Genomic DNA, 20441 nt, shown 5'->3' on the forward strand with positions numbered 1-20441 from the left:
TCTCCATCCCCACCCCTTCATGCCAGGCAAAATTTGGCAAGAAGCAATACAGACACTTAAAACTTTAATACCTGCATGCTTTTGGTTGCAAAACAGTGCTTAAGCTTTTCTCAAACTCCCAACATAAAGCCTGGGAAGGACCTAGATTTGTTCATCACACCCAGCTTGTCACAGGGAAAATCTTGGTGTATGTATTACTCAGTCTTATTATGTGGGCATAAATGTGATAAAAGTTCTGTGATCTTTGAATTTTATGGCTCTCAAAAACATGTGACACTCTACATTTTTTACTGCCCTTCATCAGTCAGCTGATTTTGAGACCTAGGGAAACCCCTGTACGTTCTTCGACCCACAGAAAGGGTTAAAGATTCCTACTACAAAAGGACTCAGTGTTCTAACCCTAAATGTCTTGGGAACATGGCCTGGAAAGGCTGAGGGCCATTGCATTACACAATTACCTATTTGCTGGAGACAGTATATTTAATAACTAATCATCTAATCTAATAATACTGAAGAATATCAGACTCAAAGGTCAAGTGTTTAAGATTAGGGAGAAAGCAGCCTTAAAAGTACATTTTAAAGAGCCTCACAGGTCAACAAGTCAGCCTTAGAGCCTGCCATGCAACCACCACTTCCAGGCTGCTAGAGGAATCAGAAATGTCACTACCTTTCAAACTTAGAATATTGATTATATCCACTCTACTCATAGGGGCTTTATTCCATGACATCTCTTAGTTAGCAATTTAAGAAAATGATTTCATCCTATATAATGCCAGATTAGCTCAGTGATGAAAAATGTTACACTAGGAGCTCTTCGATACACACTTGAGAGCTCTTACCCAAAATGTTATTTTCCCTCTGGACTTTCCTGTGTTGATAAGTTCTGTTTGCTTCCAATTGTGGTTCACTCTTGTGGATCTTTTTCTCAGAGACCTAAGTGATCATCATTCCTAGAGATATTTGTGGTACAAATTCTTTATTTTCAAGTTCTGAAAACCTCATACTAAAAAGTCACCCTTTATTTCTCACTTTTAAAAGCGTGAATGGGCACTCTTCCTCATCTTTCATGAAGTTAAAGTCTTGTCACAATTCAAATTCCCTAGATGAATCCCTTAAAGAATCACCACACAGTGCTGACTCTCCAATGTGCACACTTGACCAGCAGGACGTGTATGTTTATTTCAAATATTTGAGTCCTTTTGCTTGATCTTTTCATAAGTTGCTCTCACTTCAGTCCCCTGATGGCTTTAAATCTTGGTACTTTGCTCACAATTTCTCAGAGTAGAACATTTTTAGAGAAAGATCTAGACATCTCTGCTTTTTCTAGGAAAAATAAAAACATAAAAACTAAAAATCCTGCAACTCTCAGGATAGACTGGATTATGCTGAGGTAACAAATTAACCAGAAAATCCCAGTGGATCATCAAAACAAAGGTTTCTATTTTGTTTCACTACATGCTCATCACAAGTTAGTGAGATGCTCTGCTCCTAGGGCTACTCAGGCACCAGGAGCAACTCCAGGTAGTTCCTCAGGGACCCAGGTTGAAGGTGATTACACCATCTGGTCATGTCCCTACTGTAGAAGACAAAGAGGACCTCATAGCATTCTTCTATGCCTAGGCCCAGAATGAACATTGTCCCACTTCAGTTTATAGCCCATTAGCTAGTGCAAGTCACAAGTCCCCTAAGTACCAGGAAATGTGGTCTTTTCTGTGTGCAGAAATAAGAGAAGAACAAAAAAAGTATGCAAAGACACTCACATCACCATTGCCTACATTAAGATTTTATGCTTCAAGAAGAGTGAAGCCAACAGAAAAGGCTGAACATAAAGGAAATCTCTAAGCCTGGACACCCGGTGGATCCAGAATAACCAAAACATAATTAAAATACTTACTGAGTACTTACTGAGTACTTTTCTCAAGATTAATGCAAATTTCTATTCTGCCTTTAATTCCTTGATTTTTAAAAATATTTTAAGATTTTTGCCAAGCTTTTACATTTTAGGTTATAAAAGAATTTCCAAGGCCTGGTATGGTGGCTCATGCCTGTAATCCCAACACTTTGAGAGGCCAAGATGAGAGGATCACTTGAGCCCAAGAGTTCAAGACCAGCTTGGGCAACATAGTGAGATCCCATCTCTACAGAAGATAATAAAATTTAAAAATTAGGGGGGCATAGTGGCATGTGCCTGTAGTACCAGCTACTCAGGAGGCTGAGGTGGAAAGGTCACTTGAGCCCAGGTGGTTGAGGGTGCAGTGAGCTATGATGGCACCACTGCACTCCAGCTTGGGCAATAGGGCAAGACCCTGTCCAAAAAAAAAAAAAAGAAAAGAAAAGGAAAAAGAAATGATCTTCCAAGAAGAAAGGTTGATACTAATTTTTAAATGTAAGGTCAATCACTACTTGGTTCACATTAAATTTTCTAGCAAATCTTGGGTTCCTCATTTGCAAGATTTGCTTCTGATTTGCTAGATTTGCTTCCTGATTTCCCTTGGTTTGCTTCTCTTTGTTCAGAAGATAAATTCACACTCAAAGTAGCACAGGGCCTGACATAGATGTAAATGCTAAGCATATATACCAATGCTTAGGAATAACAAATAAATGAGTGTGAAATTAGAAGCATCACTACCAAGAATATTTCTACAAATATCTAGACTTATATTCCATGCTACAACAATAAAATCCAAAATCAATGTGTCTTACCTTTTGCATATGATCATTAATGCCAAAGGGCAGTACTGATTTCATTAAAAGAACAATTAGAAAAAATGAAGAGAGATTTTCCTGTTTTCCTCCAATTTTGAATCTGTCCTCCTTTTCCCATTTTCCCCATTTTCACAGATTCTTATGATAAAGTTTTCATTTCTCAAGGAGCCAACGTCACCCCAGACTCACACAAGGGAACACAACTGTGTTATCATTGCTTGTCTGAAGGAAGGGAAGTCACCAATCCTCCTTCAAACACGAAACCTTGTGGAAAATAATTGTGAATGTAGAGCACACCTGAGCAGAAAAAAAATGCTGACCAGAACTGTGCAATAAGTTTCTTCCATGTTGGAAGAGTTTGACTTACAACTCAGCCATTCTCTGCTGCTTATATAAGAGCAAAGTCACGTCAAAAAAGAAGCCAAAGGAAACAGAATGTTCTCCATTGCAAGAATGACTGAAGTTTTGCCAATTAAACTTTTCCTTAGGCATGAACATAAGTAATAACCTAACACATCCTGAGTACTACTTTGTGCTATGCAGCCTGCTAAACACACTACATGCATTAAGGTTCTTGAAAGTGGAAGTAATGCTCCCAGTATTTGTGCAGGATAAAAAGAAAATATTAAATTATTTGTTTTTGTTTATTTTGTAACCTTATTATTTAGTTTACTTTTTTGCATTTTATTATTTACATCATACTGTATATAGTATATCGGTACCTATATAAAATAAATATATACTCGCACACACATATGTTGAGAGCATACAAATAGCAGTTGCAGCTCAGTTTATTTTTAATCGATGAGAAAGGACTATTATTATTATTGTTAGTTATCATTATTCCTGTTTACAGAAAAGGAAACTGAGGCTTAAAGAGGTTAAAAGGACTTACCCAAAGTGTCAAAGTTGGTAAATGGCAGAGCTGGAATTCAAAGAGTCTGATTCCAAAGTCTATATAGTCCGGCGTGATCATTAAAGGAATTCCTTGTGTTCAAAGAGCGGTGCTTGAAAACCAAGCTCATTTGTGCCTGCAGAAATGCCAACCTCTGGGGTAGAAGAAATGTCATACTTTGATCATCTTCCACACTGAATTAGGAGGAAAAGCAGAAGAAAAGAAACTTGAGGGTACCCTCCCAGCCCTACCCTCTGGCAGGCTCAAGTGTGTGTTGTCCCCACCCCCACTCTATCTGTCCATATATTCTCATCATTCAGCTCCCACTTATAAGTGAGAACACAGAGGGTCATGATGATGCCACTCCTCCAAGGATTTCAGGCTTCCCAGACGCCTAGTTTTCTGTCTAGTTCTTCTGTGAGATCTTACTCTTGGGGAGCTACACGTTCTCGCGTTTGGGGCTCTTTCAGATTCTATCTCCATTTTCCCCTCAATTCCTACCCATTCTGCTACAATAACAAAACAATTCTCACCTCCGGAAGATCCCGCCTCTGCCTCCGCACGAGCCTTTCAGGAGGTCTGAATGTCTGGTCCACCGCTCCCCGGCTTCTTTCCCCGCTTTTGCTTTACCCTTCCCCCGCTCCCGCCCTCCCGCCTCACGACCCGACCACCGCCCAGCTGAGCCCCCCTCGGCTCCACTGCGCAGAAGGTGCACTGGAGGCCCTGCCCGTTGCCCGCCCCGCGGGGTGCTGAGAAGTCAACCTGAATAAACGCCTTGTAAAAAGAACTTCCTAATGGAAAAAATATCTTATGATTTCCATTCTCAACGCTCTTCAGAGGACTAAAAGATAAAGGCCACGATGGATTCATTCAACAAGTCCTAATCCTGCGCCCTGGTGTGTGCCAGACCCTGCTCCCCGCGAGGGGATCCACGAGCGACCCTCACCACTATCCCTGCCCTGGTGGACCCTCCGTGCGGGACACGGCATCCGAAGATGGCAGCGGAAGCTCCTCAGCGCCCCGAAAGCGACTGGGCAGGGGGGCACAGGCTCCCTCACTGGGTGAAGGCCGCACAAAGAACCGGAAGAGCCATCCGGGTAGCTCACCCGGCGTTCAGCTTCCCTTGGGCCCCCTGGCTGCTCGGCCCGGATCGCGGACCGGGGCGTTTCCGGGGATTTCTGAAGCGGATGAGGGGCAGGGTGGGCGAAGGCCATTTGGCTCTCCTTCTGGCTCCAGAATCTCCCAACCCGCAGGTGTGCAGTGTGACCAGCGCGACTCACCGCTCTAATCGCTCCGATTTTCCAAGGCCTTGCTCAGTAGTCCTGCCAGGCGGGCTCTGAGGCTGGAAGGGATTGGGGAGTTCGGTGAGTGCGCCCTGCCTATAGCGCCCAGTGGAATCACTAGTACCTGTCTCTGTGGCGCAATCGGTCAGCGCGTTCGGCTATTAACCGAACGGTGAGTAGTTCAAGACCACCCAGGGACGCCTGTTCTAGCTTTTAAAGCATTCATGTATTATCATCACTAGAGAATCTCCCCCTATTCTTCCCATAGTCCTAAGTCGGAAAGGTTGGTTCCAGGCCAGCCAGGGATATGCCCATTTCAGGAAGGTTTTTCTCTTCTCAGGATTCTAGTCACAGTTAACAGGGATCCCTATCAAGAGCCACCCCACTCAGAGATCCAATTCTGACAGAGCATCTCCTGAAATGTCAGGTTGTCTTGTGCCTGAGTGCAAGAATCAGAGACCAAACAAGTCACTTCTGGTGCGATAAAATCCTCATGCCTGCCCCTTATAGGCTTGGATGGATTATAGACCAGCTTCCATTTTTTTCATTTTTAATAGGAGGCCTAGAGAGGTGTCCTATCCCCAGGATGGGCCTGGATTTAGTGATTGCTCAATCAATAATGTGACCAGTGGAATCACTGATCATCATAATCCTCTCCATCATTTGTGAAAACAGCATTTCCCCCCTCAGTTTGTACATGATTTACTTAACCCTTTTCAAAATGTGTTTGAAGAGATTGGCTTCATGATTTTAGGACTACAAAGAATCTTGAAACCATCATTCTTGTACATATATCTTTGACCACTGATATTTCTATAGTGTAGAGAACTAGATGTGCCACTGCTACATTACAGGCTTTTTAATTTTTATTTTTAGTTTTTATGACAGGGTCTCATTCTGTCTCTCAGGCTGGAGCACAGTGGCCCAACCATGTCTCATGGCAGCCTCGTCTTCCCAGGCTCAAGTGATCCTCCCATCTCTCAGCCTTCCCAGTAGCTGGGATTAGAGGCGCGGGCCATGGTGCCCTGCTAAATTTTGTATGTTCTGTAGAGAAGGGGTTTCAACATGTTGCGCAGGCTGGTCTCCAAACTCCTGGGCTCAAGCAGCTCCGAGGCCTCCCAAAGTGCCAAGATTTACAGGCATGAGCCACTGCAATGGACCTTACATAATGCCTCTAACTTCAGCACATTTAGCACATTTATCCTCTGCACGAGCGATACCAAATCATATTCCAATTTATTTCTCAACTCTCATACTGCCCCTTTCTTCATTTACTTGCTGGCACAACAAACTGTCTGCCACCCTACCCACCCCCCCACCCCCACTTTATTTTAGACTAGGTCTCACTCTGTCACCCAGGATGGAGTGCAGTGGCTTGATCTCAGCTCACTACAACCTCCACCCCCTGGGCTCTAGTGATCCTCCCACCTCAGCCTCCAGAGTAGCTGGATCTATAGGCATGCACCACCATATTCACCATTTTTTTTTTTTTTTTAAGAGATAGGGTCTTGCTATGTCGCCGAGGTTGGTCTCCAACCCCTGGGCTCAGGAGATCCATCTGCCTCGGCCTCCCAAAGTGCTGGGATTTCAGGCATGAGCCACCGTGTTTGCCATGTGCCCATGATATTCTAATAAGGGGACAGGTTCCCTCCCGGCTTAAATAAGGGGACAATACAACAGAAGGACATGGTGGACATTACACACAAATATTCTGTTGCATAGGATGGACAGCTAAACTTCTAAGACATTTTATGTTTATTTTATTTTATTTTTTGTGACAAGGTCTTCCTCTGTTGTCCAGGCTGCAGTGCAGTGGCATGATCATAGTTCACTGTAGCCTCAAAATCCTGGGCTCAAGTGATCCTCCTGCCTCAGCCTTCCAAGTAGCTGCAACTATGGGTATGCACCATCATAGGTGGCTATTAAAAAATGATAATAATTCTGTAGAGATGTGATTTCACTATCTTGCCCAGGCTGGTCTCCAACTCCTGAGCTCAAGTGATCCTCCTACCTCAGCCTCCCAAAGTTTTGTGCTGAGATTACCGGCATGAGCCACCATGGTCAGCCCTGTTTCTTTTTAAAATTTATTTATTTTGGGACAGGGCCTCACTCTGTCACCTAGGCTGGAGTGTAGTGGCATGATGACGGCTCACTGCAGCCTCAACCTCCCTGGGCTCAGGTGATCCTCCCACCTCAGCCTCCTGAGTAGCTGGGACTAGCAGCATACACTATCATGCCTGGCTAATTTTTGTATTTTTTTGTAGAGATGGAGTTTCATCACATTGACCAGGCTGCTCTCCAGCTGAGCTCAAGCAATGCACCTGCCTTAGCCTCCTAAAGTGCTGGTATTACAGTCGTGAGTCACTGTGCCTGGCTTGTCATTGTCTCCTGTGGTGACCAAGTCACATGGGTCCAGAGAAGACAGATCACAGTGACTTCTTTGATAGCTTTCTGCCAAGTCGCTTATCCAAAGAAAGCAAAATCACAATGGTCCCAGATATTTTTTTCTCCTCCCCTTTCCTCTTTTCTTTATAAATCTTGATTTTACTTTTATTTGCTGAAAACAATCTAATGCCAGTTCTCCCTTCTATATTAATGGAGAATGAGCATGCAGATAAGTGTCTCTATATGATTCCTTGATAGATTTCTTTCAGAGGCTATGTCTATAAAAATTAGTCCATCTGAGACCCATCATTGGAGCCAATAGAATCCTGCACCTAACAGGCTCCTGGTGCAGACCTGGATCCTTAGAGCTATTGGCTCTTGTTCCCGCAGTTCTTCTGTTTTCATGAGTAGAAACTGAGCAATTTTGCTTTAAAATACTAAGTATGGTCATTGGACAAGTCCTTTCCTTCTCTCTCTCTCTCTCTCATGTTTGCATCATTGTTTTCTGCCATCAGTGGCATCAGTGTAGATTTCTGGTAAATATTATGGAATGAATTTCTCAGGACACTCTCTGTTGGGTGGTGTTTGGCAAGAATCCATCCGTTTGGTGATACCTGACAGCTAATCTAGTCTGTGAGTCTTTTTTGATTGTTTATTCATTGTCCTGAGGATAATTGTATTTCCTTATATTTGAGACTGCAGCAAATGGGAAGTTGCTCATCTCTCATCTTTCCAATGTTTGGTAAAAATTTTATGGGCCCAGTAGCTGTCAATATCTGCAAGAGTGGCATCTCTATTATAAAGATGATCTTACTACTCAATGCCCCTCACCCCCAACCAAATTTCATTCCGTAGGAGCTCTTGGCCGTAACAAATTAATAGACCTAAAAGAGATCTTAGCACAGGAGGAAAACTGAATCTGCAGCATGTAAGGAACAGTTTTCTTTGATTCATATATTCAGGTTTCTAACTAGCTGAAAAATTCAAATATATGCCCTTTAAGGATGAAGTTTAAATCACACTACAGAAAGGAGAAAAAAAGAGTGATATGATCACAAGTAAGCAATGGAATCAGCAATTTGAGCACTTCTCACAACTACACAAATCAAATTTAACAATCTCTAGAACAGTAAGGAAGTTCAGCCCTTAATGAAAATGGATGAAAAGAAATTATTCATTCACTTTTATATGCCTGGAAGGAGAATGTCCTGCCAGACTCGAAAGGGGATCAAAGAATTACTCAGATTTTCAGCAGTGAGGGTTTTCCAAGGATCTAATGATGTTAATTTTTCAGTTTGTTTCCCTCACTCATAAGCATTGTTAATAGACACAATTGCCTCTGTTTTCACCTTAAATGATGTTACATAACCCATTTATTTGCTTTCGAATGCCCCCTGGTTTGGTGGAAGGAATTTTTCTAATGTATAAATATATTTTCTTATGAAACCAATTGGCATACTCTTTCAGTGGAGTGAATAGATAAATTAAGTCTCTAAAACTTTAAAGAAATTACTGCCTGATTATCTGAGGTACAGTAATAATCACATATATAAAATTAAAATAAGAAAATTAAGCAGGGTGTGGCAGCTCACAGCTGTAATCTAGCACTTTAGGCAGCTGAGGAGGGAAGATCGATTGAGGCCAGGGGTTCCATACCAGCCTGAGCAACATAGTGAGACTCCTGTCTCTACAAATTTTTAAAAATTAGCTAATTAGGCCAGGCGCAGTGGCTCATGCCTGTAATCCCAGCACTCTGCGATGCCGAGGTGGGTGGATCACCTGAGGTCAGGGATTCCAAACCAGCCTGGCCAACATAGCGAAACCCCATCTCTACTAAAAATACAAAATTAGCTGGGTCTGGTGGCACATGCCTGTAATCCCAGCTACTTGGGAGGCTGAGGCAGGAAAGTCGCTTGAACCTGGGAGGCAGAGGTTGTAGTGAGCCGAAATCGCATCATTGCACTCTAGCCTGGGCAACAAAAACAAAACTCAGGCTCAATAGTAATAATAATAATAATAACAATAATGCAAGGATGTAATAGTCCCTTCCCAAAACTAACCCCTGAGGAGCTAAGGGATGTATGCACACAAGTAACCGTGTTCTATTCAGGTGACCTTACCAAAGAGAAAGAAGTTTCAAAGCCCCCTTGGGCCCTCACTGCTGCCCAGATGTCTGGGAGTGTCAGCCACCTCTTGACCTCAATCCCCTGCTTCTTACCCCTTTCCCTAACATACAAGAAGCCAGAAATTTTTATTAACTTGAGATGTTTCTTTAGGACATTAGTTCACCATCTTCTTGGTTTACTAGCCCTCTTAAATAAAGTCACCTTCCCTGCCCCAACACCTTGTGTCTCCTGACTTCTTGGCTGTCATGCAGCAAGTAGGGTGAGATTTGGACTCAGTTACTTACTAATCCAGTAGGTAATATCTTTAAAAGGAGATAATTCTAGAAACTAGGAGACTGAATTATTCCACTTACAATTTCTTCGTAAATATATTTAGATGTCATCTAATACATGATGCCATCATCCTCTATTAAATGTCAGCTCAATGTGTAATTTCAAGATATATAGTTAATTTTAAAATCCATGACCAATATTAATGATTATATGGAGTTAATAATGGAGTTAATAAATAATTTTGATAATAATAGTTAATAAATAATAATTTCGATTGCCTTAAAATTAGTTAATAAATAATAATAAATAATTTTGATTGCCTTAAGATTCTCTCTATATATTACTTTACTTGGAGAATAGTGTTGCTTGTTGAGTTCACAACATATATATGTGTGTGTGTATATATATGTGTGTGTATATATATACACATATATATATATACACATATATATGTATATATATACTTTTTTTTCTGTTTTTGAGACAGAGTCTCACTCTGTCACCAAGGCTGGACTGCAGTAGTGCAATGATAGCTCACTGAAACTTCAGCCTCCAGAGCTCAGATGATCCTCCTGCCTCAGTCTCCCAAGTAGCTGAGACTATAGGTTCCCCCCACCACACCTGGCTAATTTTTGTATTTTTAGTAGAAATGGGGTTTCACCATTTTGGCCAGGCTGATCTCAAACCCCTGACCTCAAGTGATCCGTCCACCTCATCCTTCCAAAGTGCTAGAATTACAGGCATGAGCCACCTCGCCTGGCCCTACGTATTGAATTTTTTTACGTGGCATTAGCTTTTAAATCGAAGCTACCACCAAAAGCCAGCTTTGCAAAGAGAGTATATCACTGAGAACCATGTACAACATGTAACGCTGGTGAGTTTTAATTATACCTCAGTAAACTTGACTTAAAAGAAAAAGACATTCCCAGATTTTGGCACAACGAAAGCGTTATAATCTTCTATTCATTTCTGGCAAGAGTATAAATAAGTTCAAAAACTTTGGAAAATTGTTTGCCTGTATATTCTAGTGGTAAAACACACATACATATATGCTGTGACCCAGAAATTCAACTTTTCTACCCCATAGACTTGTGCTTTCCAATATGATAGCCACAAACCACGGGTAGCTATTGAACACTTGAAATCTTGCTAGTGTCACATGGGGTAATGATAATACCTTAAATATATTTAGTTGAATATATATTATAAAAAATAATTTCACCTCTTTCTTTTTACTTTTTAAAACATGTCTACTAATACATTTAAAAGTACACATATGCCTGGCATTATATTTCTATTGGAATTTCTATTTCTAGAGAAACATGTGAATATGGTTTACCAAAGACATGTAAAACAAATACATATTTATTCAAAATATTCCTAAACTATAAAGAATTCAAATGTCTGAGGAAAGAAAAGAAATTTTATGTGAGGAAAGTGAGTGCTTTCAAATTAACAAGCCCAGAGTTAGGAATTAAAATGAGACAGCAACAATGTCTTATGTCCCTGTTTTGAAGCCGTGTATTCATCTATTGAAACAGCTTGCTATCACCACAAGTGGCTATAAAGCAACCTAAACATGCTGCACTGGACACCATCTCTCACTCCCTGTAGCTGAACAATGTATAGCTAATCATTAATCAATGTTATTTCTGTAAACTTCAGGGAGTTCCTGACAAGCAATTTTGTACCAGCCAACTCCCCGTCTCCCTTTTTGGTCTTTAGAAACCTGCTTGTAACAAAGGGCAAATGGAGCCCACATCCAAGATTGCTTGGATCTGAGTCTTCCGGGCAAGTGTCCTCACATTGGCTCAAACTTTTTAAATCATGTTTGTGCTTAAGCCCCTTCCTTCTAGGTCGACGTTTTTGGCCCAGGGAGCAGAATGCAGAGCGACTCATCTCTGACCATCTGACTGTCCTCTCAAAGGCCTCCAGGGTGGCTACATAGTAGTAAGAATTTGATTGGTGAGATCAGTTTGCAGTCCAGGAAGAGACAGTCTCCAGTGTGTGTCTTTGAAGAGGTGCTTTCTCTTCAGAGAGAGAGCGAGAGAGGGCAGGTTGGTTTTTGTGCCTCACACGGTGTGTATCACACAATGGAGTTATACATATTCAGCAGGTTTGGAGAAACGCCATTTCTGAGGGGTGTTGAGCTCATGTGCAACGGGTAAACATATATGTAACGTGCACCCCATCTTCACATTGGGAAGAGATTTTAGCATTAAAATTAGATGGAAACTGGCTCTTTATGTCAAAAGGTGAACTATAGGACATGAAGTCGGTTTGTGTGCAGTCCCTGTAACATGGCTGAAACTGGCTTGAGGTCTGCAGTTGCTTATCAGGAAAGAATGGAAGGGCACTCCTCTGTCCCATCAGAGGTCTGGTGATCTGGGTTGTAAATCCAGTTGAGAATTGCTGGGAAGATTTTGACAATTTGCCTGCTAGCTCCTATTGTTAAGGAGTTTAGCAAGAGTGTGGTTTTTCTTGTAGCCACAGAAATTTAGGAAGTTGCTATGCCAGTCCAGCCCTGAATCCTTGACCCGTAGGTAACTTTTGTTTTCTTAACCTTAGAGTCTGTCTTAGTCTACAAGGTGACATCTATTTTTGTCTCTCAGACCACATTCCTCCTGGACTAGGTGCCTGGCCAGCTTTGAAATCCTCACGTTCTGACTCAGAGAAACAGATGGGCAGTAAGTGGTGAATCCTCCTGAAATCTGGACCTTCCCACTCTTTGGTTGAAGGCCTGGAGTTTGCTTGAGTTGTCCTTTCCAGCCTTCCCTTTCTACAATGGAGGTTTTCTGTCTTTACCCTCGGGTTAAGAGACTTGAGTTTCAGGGGGAAAAAACTGCCCTTTCCACCTCTGCCTCAGGACAGAAAGTTTGGGTCACAGTCAGGCAAAGGACTGTGTGGAAAGCTTCTGCCTTTTCTGCCTCTGTCCCTCATCAGGAAGGTCTGGGTCAAGATATTGGCAGGTAGGCACCGGTGGTTTTGTTTTCTGTAGCATGCTTTTATGAAAGTTTGAACTTAGGTTTTCACTTGTGACTAATTCTTGTTCTTTTTTTTTTTTTCCTTGAGACGGAGTTTTGCTCTTGTTGCCCAGGGTGGAGTGCAATGGCGGGATCTTGGCTCACCGCAACCTCCGCCTCCTAGGTTCAAGTGATTCTCCTGCCTCAGCCTCCCAAGTAGCTGGTTTTACAAACGTGCCACCACGCCCAACTAATTTTGTGTTTTTAGTAGATACAGAGTTTCTCCATGTTGTTCAGGCTGGTCTCAAACTCCTGACCTCAGGTGATCTGCCCACCTCGGCCTCCCAAAGGGTTGAGATTACAGGCGTAAGCCAATGTGCGCGGCCCCTGTTAGTTCTTACCTGGAAAATGCACGGAGGTACTTTCTCCAGCCCTGAAGAAAAGAAGTGATCTGCTCCTGCTGACCCTTTCAGGGGCTACAAGTGACCAGGGACGCTGCAGAGGTGTCACGGTCACTACTCACCATGTGAAGGCGGCCTCATAGAGCATTCCCCATCAGAAGAACGTATTTACGAATCCCCTTTCCTGCTCTTCTGGGAGGGTATATGAGCGATGGGTCCCCCAGAGCAGATGCACTCTGTGGCCACCTGGTGGTTAGAAACAGTGGGAGCCACTGAGACAGTGATACACAACTCCGGTGATATCTGTAAGAGTGACTACATAAGCAGGACACTGTGACCCAAAACACGTCCCAGATTTTGGTCATCTTTGCAAAGCTCCTGAATTATGGGAAATCAAGCTTCAAAATCTGAGCATACTTTGAAGAAACAACCGCGTTTAGAACCACCAGCTGGGTTTCTGTATAACAGTTATGAAGCATCCTCTTGTAAATATCCAAGAAACCTGACCCACCTAACCAGAAAAACTCATAAGTAGAATGGAGAAAATGGAGATCTTTTGAAATGACTAAAATAATTTATTAGGGCACACAATTGGAAAAATTTGGTTTTAGAATCAGGCAAATTAAATGGGAGACTTACTTCCAATGATACCCAGAAATTTCTAAAAGAACTACTGAGAAAATTGCCTCCATTGAGGATTTAAACTGGGGATATCTGATGCTTTTTCTGAATTGAGAAATATTGAGGAGGCTTTGTCTCTTTTGCCTCCAACTGCTCCTTTTCCTCCTGCCCCTGCACCTGCATAGTCTCCCTTACCTGAGCCCTCCTGTCCTGCCTTGCCTCTTCTTCCATCACCATCACCTGAGGAAAGTCCCCAGGGCTCTGGCCCCTTCCCTGAAACTTCTGTTCTGGCAGCCCCTTTCAAGGTAAAACCCACAGGAAGAGGGGAGCCTACTATTGTGTATACTGCTTCACCATAATGTGAATTAAGAATATTGTAAAAGACTTCCCTTTTCTAAATTGAAATACATTTTCCTCTTCTCTTTCTAAAGCAGGCTCTGCTTTAGATTTAGAAGTAGATTGGAGGAGAATTTAGCAATGCACTTAAAAGGCCAAATAAATCTGTCATTGATATTTTAAATGGTTGAAAATAATTTATTTATTTATTTATTGAAACAGGTTCTCACTCTGTCACCCACGCTGGAGTGCAGTGGCTCCATCATGGCCCACCACAGCCTCAAACTTCTGGGCTCTAGCAATCCTCCCACCTCAGCCTCCGAGTAGATGAGGCCACAGGTGCATGCCACCACGCCTGGCTAATTCTTCAACTTTTTATAGAGAGGAGGTCTCACTGTGGTTTCCAGGCTGGTCTTGAACTCCTGGGCTCAGTCAATCCTCCCGCGTCAGCCTAATATTTACACTGACCACGGAGATGCATTTGGAGAAGGTGGTGATTTTGGAATGCTTTAGAAGCAACCTAGGTTTCTTATTTCACCAGGTCAACCCATCAAAAATGACCAATAAGTCTCTGAACTCTTAGGAGCAATTTGAAAACCGAAATCTTTGGCCATCATCAAAATTCCTTGTCATTCAAAATTAGGTACTCTGGAGAGCAAGGACAACCATTTTGCTGATGCTGCAGCTAAGAATGCAGCTCTGAAGGTGACAAGAGACACAGAACTTCTCTAAATGACCTTGCTGACTTATGACCCATTGAAAACGTTATTAGAAGAAGCACACGTGGGATCTCCCAAGCAGAAGATAGATCTCTGGCAAGATAAAGGGAACAAGTTTTTCTTCAGAAACAGGCGTATGGCATGGGCCCAATGATACACTGATCTACCCCTTAGGCTTCAATTACCCTTTTTAAAGTAGTTCATAAGCTGACTCATTGGAATTCAGACTAAATGATAGCATGGGGAAAGCAGTGCTATTGAAAACCATCGCCTATGATTGCACAAGAGGTTTATTCTTGTAGTACTATCTGTTCTGTCCCAAACATAATCCTGGAAAACCCCTTCATGGGTCACAGGGACATTTTAACTTTAGGACCCTTTGAGACATGGCAGTTAGACTTTATCCAGCTGTCTCCATCTCAGGGTCACAGATACTTTCTGGTGCTAATTTATATGTGCTCTCACTGGGGCGAAGCATTTCCATACTGATGAGCCACAGCCCAAGTAGCAGGTAGATTGTGATTAGAAAAAAATCATTCCTCATGGGGAATGCCATCTGATCTACATAGCAACCGAGGAACACACTTTATCAGGCAGGTAGCTGGATCCATTTGTAATGTTTAGCCTATGTCCCAACATTTCCATTGTGCCTGTCACCCCTAATCCTCTGGACTAGTGCAACTCAATAATGATACAATAAAAACTCAATTGACAAAGATAACAGAAGTTTTTAACCTTCCCTGGCCAAAGATCCCCCACTGTTTCTGGAAAACTTCCACTCCCTCCCTTTGAAATAATAACAGGAAGACCCATGCAGTGGTTAGATGAAGGGGCTTATGAACCTGCACTTCTTAAAGGTAACATTCTCCATTATTGCTAAGTTCTCACAAAACTTCTTACCAAGAGCTCCAAAATTAATAAAATATTCCTTTCATAATGAGCTGCTGAGGGATGAAAATATAAAAAATTATGCCTATAAACTGGAGACAACATCAAATACTGGAAACAACATCAAATAAAATATTCCCTCCAAGTCCACTGGAGAGCACCACGTAGGTATTATTAATATTATTATTATTATTTTTTGAGATGGGGTCTCACTCTGTTGCCCAGGCCAGAATGCAGTGGTGTGATTATAACTCACTGTAGCCTTTACCTCCTGGGATCAAGCCATCTTCCTCCCTCAGTCTCCCAACTAGCTGGGACCAGAGGTGCGGGCCACTGCACCTGGCTCACATCAGGTATTATTTCCCAATCTCTGTGGCAGTAAACATAAGGGCATTGACACACAGATTCATGTTTCTCATATCTAAAAGGCAACCCTACCACAGTGGACATTTGTCAGTGGAGGTTTTCACTTAAAGGTGACCTGCAATCTTCCTAACCAAGATGGCGAGTAGCTGACATCTGTTATGGTACAATTTCGCCCAACATACCGGCCTGTATAAGCAGTTATTCACAATTCCAGTGCTTACTGCAACTGAAAGAGTTGGTCTCTTTTTCTATTGACTGGAATACGTACATTGTTAGGGCTCCTTTAAGTTGTAAATTCCTCCTGATTGCACTGACAATGCAAACCAGGGTCACATCAAGCAAAACCTGTTTATCGAATCTGTCTGACTCATCCTTACCTTCCTGCCCCATGTTTCAGTTTAACCCATCATAATTGTACGTCAAAATAACTGCCTGTAATCCCAGCACTTTAGGAGGCCAAGGCAGGAGGATCACTTGAGCCCAGGAGTTTGAGACTAGCCTGGGCAAAGTGGTGAAACCCTGTCTCTATAAAATATACAAAAATTAGCTGGGCATGGTGGTGCCCACTTTTAGTCCCAGCTACTCAGGAGTATGAGGTGAGAGGATGACTGGAGCCCAGGAGTTCGAGCCTGCAGTGAATTCTGATGACACCACTGCACTCCGGACTGGGCAAAAGAGTGAGACCCTGTCTCAGAAAGTAAATAAATAAGCTGGGCATGGTGGTGGTGTGTCCCTGTAACTCCAGCACTTGGGAAGCTGAGGTAGGATGATTCATTGAGCCCTGAAGGTCAAGAGGTCAAGACTGTACTGGCCTGTGATCTTGCCACAGCACTCCAGCATGGGCAACAGTGAGACCCTGGCTGAAAAGGAACAAAAATCCGAAACAAAACCAACCAAACAAAAAATGTTGCCTCACTCTGAAATAGCAGTGGTAAACACCATGATGCTATTGGAAAGTTAAGAGAAAAACACTCCCTCCTGCAATCAGGATCCAACCTGCCCTCTTGCTCTAACATGTGTGACCCATAGTTTAAATGCAGAAAGCTGATGTACCCAAATTATACTACACTTACCTGTTGTGCACCAGCATTTATTTTGTCTCTGGAGGAGATCACCATCCATGGCCCTTAAATGTCTGAAGGCATGGAATGATGAAGTGCAATGTCTTTTAGGATATTTGGTCACCGCTATATATATACAGCTACTAAGGAAGCTGAGGTGGGCAGACTGCTTGAGCCTGAGAGGTCAAGGCTGCAGAGACCCATGATCATACCACTCCACTCCAGCCTGGGCAACATAGCGAGACACTGTCCCAAGAAAAAAAAAAAAAATTATTCGATGTAGTCCTAAAACTATTATGTATTATACTATTGTTTACATCACATCACGTCAGCCCTTTAAATGGCTTAACGCTTATTTAGGTACAATCCATAAAGTTTTCCTGGTAATTAAGTATACCGAAGAACAATTAAGTATAAAAGAGTTACTGCCTTGACAGGAAGATTGTAAAAATTGTAAAAAGATAAATAAATAAATAAATAAATAAAAGTCAAAACTGTAGCTCTCTGAGGCTCAAATAACATCTAATTCAAGTCACAATGAACATCTAGCAATCACTGTGAACACCACATAATTCACTTAATACATTTTGCCTGAACGCCCAACACATCTGAATTACCAACACCATATGTAGCCAAGAAACTGACAATCACTTATAAATTATCACCTATGACTCCATCTGCTCTACGCACTTATTTTTTAAATTTTACTCATTTATTTATTATTTTTATTTTTTGTAGAGAAGGGATCTCACTATGTTGCCCAGGTTGGTCCAGAAACAGAAACAGACCCACACTAATTTCATAAATCGGATGACCATACAGTCATCCGATTTATGAAAAAAAGTGCCAAACGGTGCAGAAGGAAAAGGATAGTCTTTTCAACAAATGGTGCTGGATCAAGCAGACACATCCATGTAGTAAAAAGTGAATCATAGCCAGGTGGGGTGGCTCACGCCTGTAATCCCAGCACTCTGGGAGGCTTAAGTGGGAAGATTACTTGAGCCCAAGAGTTTGAGACAAACCTGGGAAACATGTTGAATCCCCATCTCTACAAAAAATATGAAAATTAGCCAGGCATGGTGGCACACTCCTATAGTCACAGCTACTCAGGAGGCTGAGGTGGGAGGATCGCTTAAGCCAGGAGGTGGAGGTTGCAGTGAGCTGAGATCCTGCCACGGCACTCTAGCCTGGACAACAGAGTGAGACCCTGTCTGAAAAAAAAAAAAAAAGAAATGCAAAAACTAAAATAAAATTGCTATAAGGTTAACACAGAAAAATGTGTTCATACTCCTAGGTTAGGCATTGATTTTTAAACAGGACACAAAAAGCAGTAACCATAAAGGAAAAGATTGGTAAAGTATAATTTCATTAAAATTAAGAATCTCAGGCTGGGTGCAGTGGCTCATGCCTGTAATCCCAACACTTTGGGAGGCCGAGGCAGGTGTATCACCTGAGCCTAGGAATTCCAGACCAGCCTATGCAATGTGGCAAAACCCTATCTCTACTAAAAATACAGAAAAGAGCTGAGTGTGGTGGTGCTCCCCTGTAGGTCCCAGCTACTTGGGGGCTGAGGCAGGAGCAACACCTGAGCCTTGGGAGGTCAAGGTTGTGGTCAGCTGTGATTGTGCCACTGCACTCCAGCCTGGGCAACAGAGTGAGATCTTGTCTCAAAAAGAAAAAAAAAGTTAGAGAATCTCCACTCATGAATAAGCACCATTAAAAGAGTGAAAAGGCAAGCTACAGATTGAAAAAAGGGAAATGCAATACACATATATCTTAGAAAGGACGCATATCCAGAATAAAGTATTACAAATCAACAGAAAAACAAGCATATCAATGAAAACTGGATAAAAAGATTTAACAGGCACTTCACAAAAGAGGACATAAAAATGCCAATAAAAGATACTCAATCTCAATACCAGGAAAATGCAAAATGAAACCACACTGATACATTACTGCACCCCTACTAGAATGGCAAAATAATTTTTAACTGACAGGCATCAGCAAGGATGTGGGGTAACCAGAATATCCCTGCTAAATGGTACAACCACTTTGGGAAAACGTTCAACAATACGTAATACTAAAATTTTATCATTCATATACCTCTAAAACCAACAATGCCACTCCTACAAATATACCCCAGTCTAGTAATGTTCTATTTCTTGATCTGTGGTGGTTCACTTGGTAAAAATTCATTACCTGTACTTTTTTTTTTTTTTTTTTTTGAGACAGGGTCTCACTCTGCCACCCAGGCGGGAGTGCACTGCCATGATCACGGCTCACTGCAATCTCAACCTCCTGGGCTCTGGTGATCCTCCCACCTCAGCCTACCGGGTAGCTGGGACTACAGGCACACACCACCACACACAGCTAACTTTTCTATTTTTAGTAGAGATAGGGTTTTGGCACGTTGCCGAGGCTGGTCTGGAAATCCTGGGCTCAAGTGATCCGCCCACCTTGGCGTCCCAAAGTGCTGGGATTACAGGTGTGATCTACCGCGCCCGGACCACCTGCACATTTAAAATTGTGAACCTCTCTGTATACTTCAGTAACTTTTCAAAGATTTATTTGACACAAAGTTCTCAGAAATCTTAAAGCTAGCATTTCACAATAGAAAAAAAGAGCTTCTGGTTCACTGGTGAAATTTTACTAATAAAATTTAAAAACAAAAAGCTACTAACACATATCAGCTCAGAACAAAAACTAAACACTACCAGCAGATCTTTTCTTTAACTTCGTGAAGCACTGGGATTCATTCTTTCGGCAAAGAAAGGATGAACAACACTGTAACCCAAAGAAAAGGTATCACTGCAAGAAAAGACTTCTTTTCGAAAGCAGCTCTAGCAGCAAAAGAGAGGAGGAAAGCAAGGAAACCACGCCAAACGTCTTGGTTAACTCTTCGGAGAAAGGACGCCAAATGAGATGATCTAACAAGCCAGAAAGACAGACACAGGGAAACCACAGCAACTCTTTGGAGTGCAAACACCAACCCCACAATCCAACCTACCGGAAATCCTGCGGTGAATTAGAGGCCTGCCCCGCTAGTCATGAGGTGATTCAGTGATGGCTACAAACGCTCCTCATGTGCATCATGGACTTGGTACACCCGGCTTGCCCATCACCAGCCTGGAGAAACCGCCAGGAGCAGAATCCCGGAGGCCAATAAAGACCCCAACTTTGCAACCAGGGGCGCGAGTGGTCTCGCCTCTCGGGTCCCCAGAGGCAACTGATTTCTGGCCTCGAGGGTGGGGTGCGGGGTCAGGGTCCTCCACAGGATACACGAGGATGTGCCCCCGAAGCTGCTCGTCCCTCCACCCCCTGGGATGCCACACAACACCCGCCAGCGAGTTTCTTCCCCAGCGCCCAAGAGATGAGGGCTGCGGGCGGCAGCGGCAAGCGAGGAATCCAACGCAGGCAA

General features: G+C 42.6%; 1 non-coding gene and 1 pseudogene across 1 annotated transcript; one reads left to right on the forward strand and one right to left on the reverse strand.

The window, feature by feature from the left end:
* The window catches only part of LOC129137508 (Krueppel-like factor 5), a 58702-nt pseudogene extending 38580 nt beyond the window's left edge, over nt 1-20122 (reverse strand).
* On the forward strand, nt 5011-5084 carry TRNAN-AUU (transfer RNA asparagine (anticodon AUU)). The gene has a single exon. It is a non-coding gene; the product is annotated as a tRNA-Asn (tRNA).
* Nucleotides 20123-20441: the final 319 nt, after the last annotated feature.

This window comes from Pan troglodytes, chromosome 1 (assembly GCF_028858775.2).
Source record: "Pan troglodytes isolate AG18354 chromosome 1, NHGRI_mPanTro3-v2.0_pri, whole genome shotgun sequence".
Lineage (NCBI taxonomy): Eukaryota > Metazoa > Chordata > Mammalia > Primates > Hominidae > Pan > Pan troglodytes.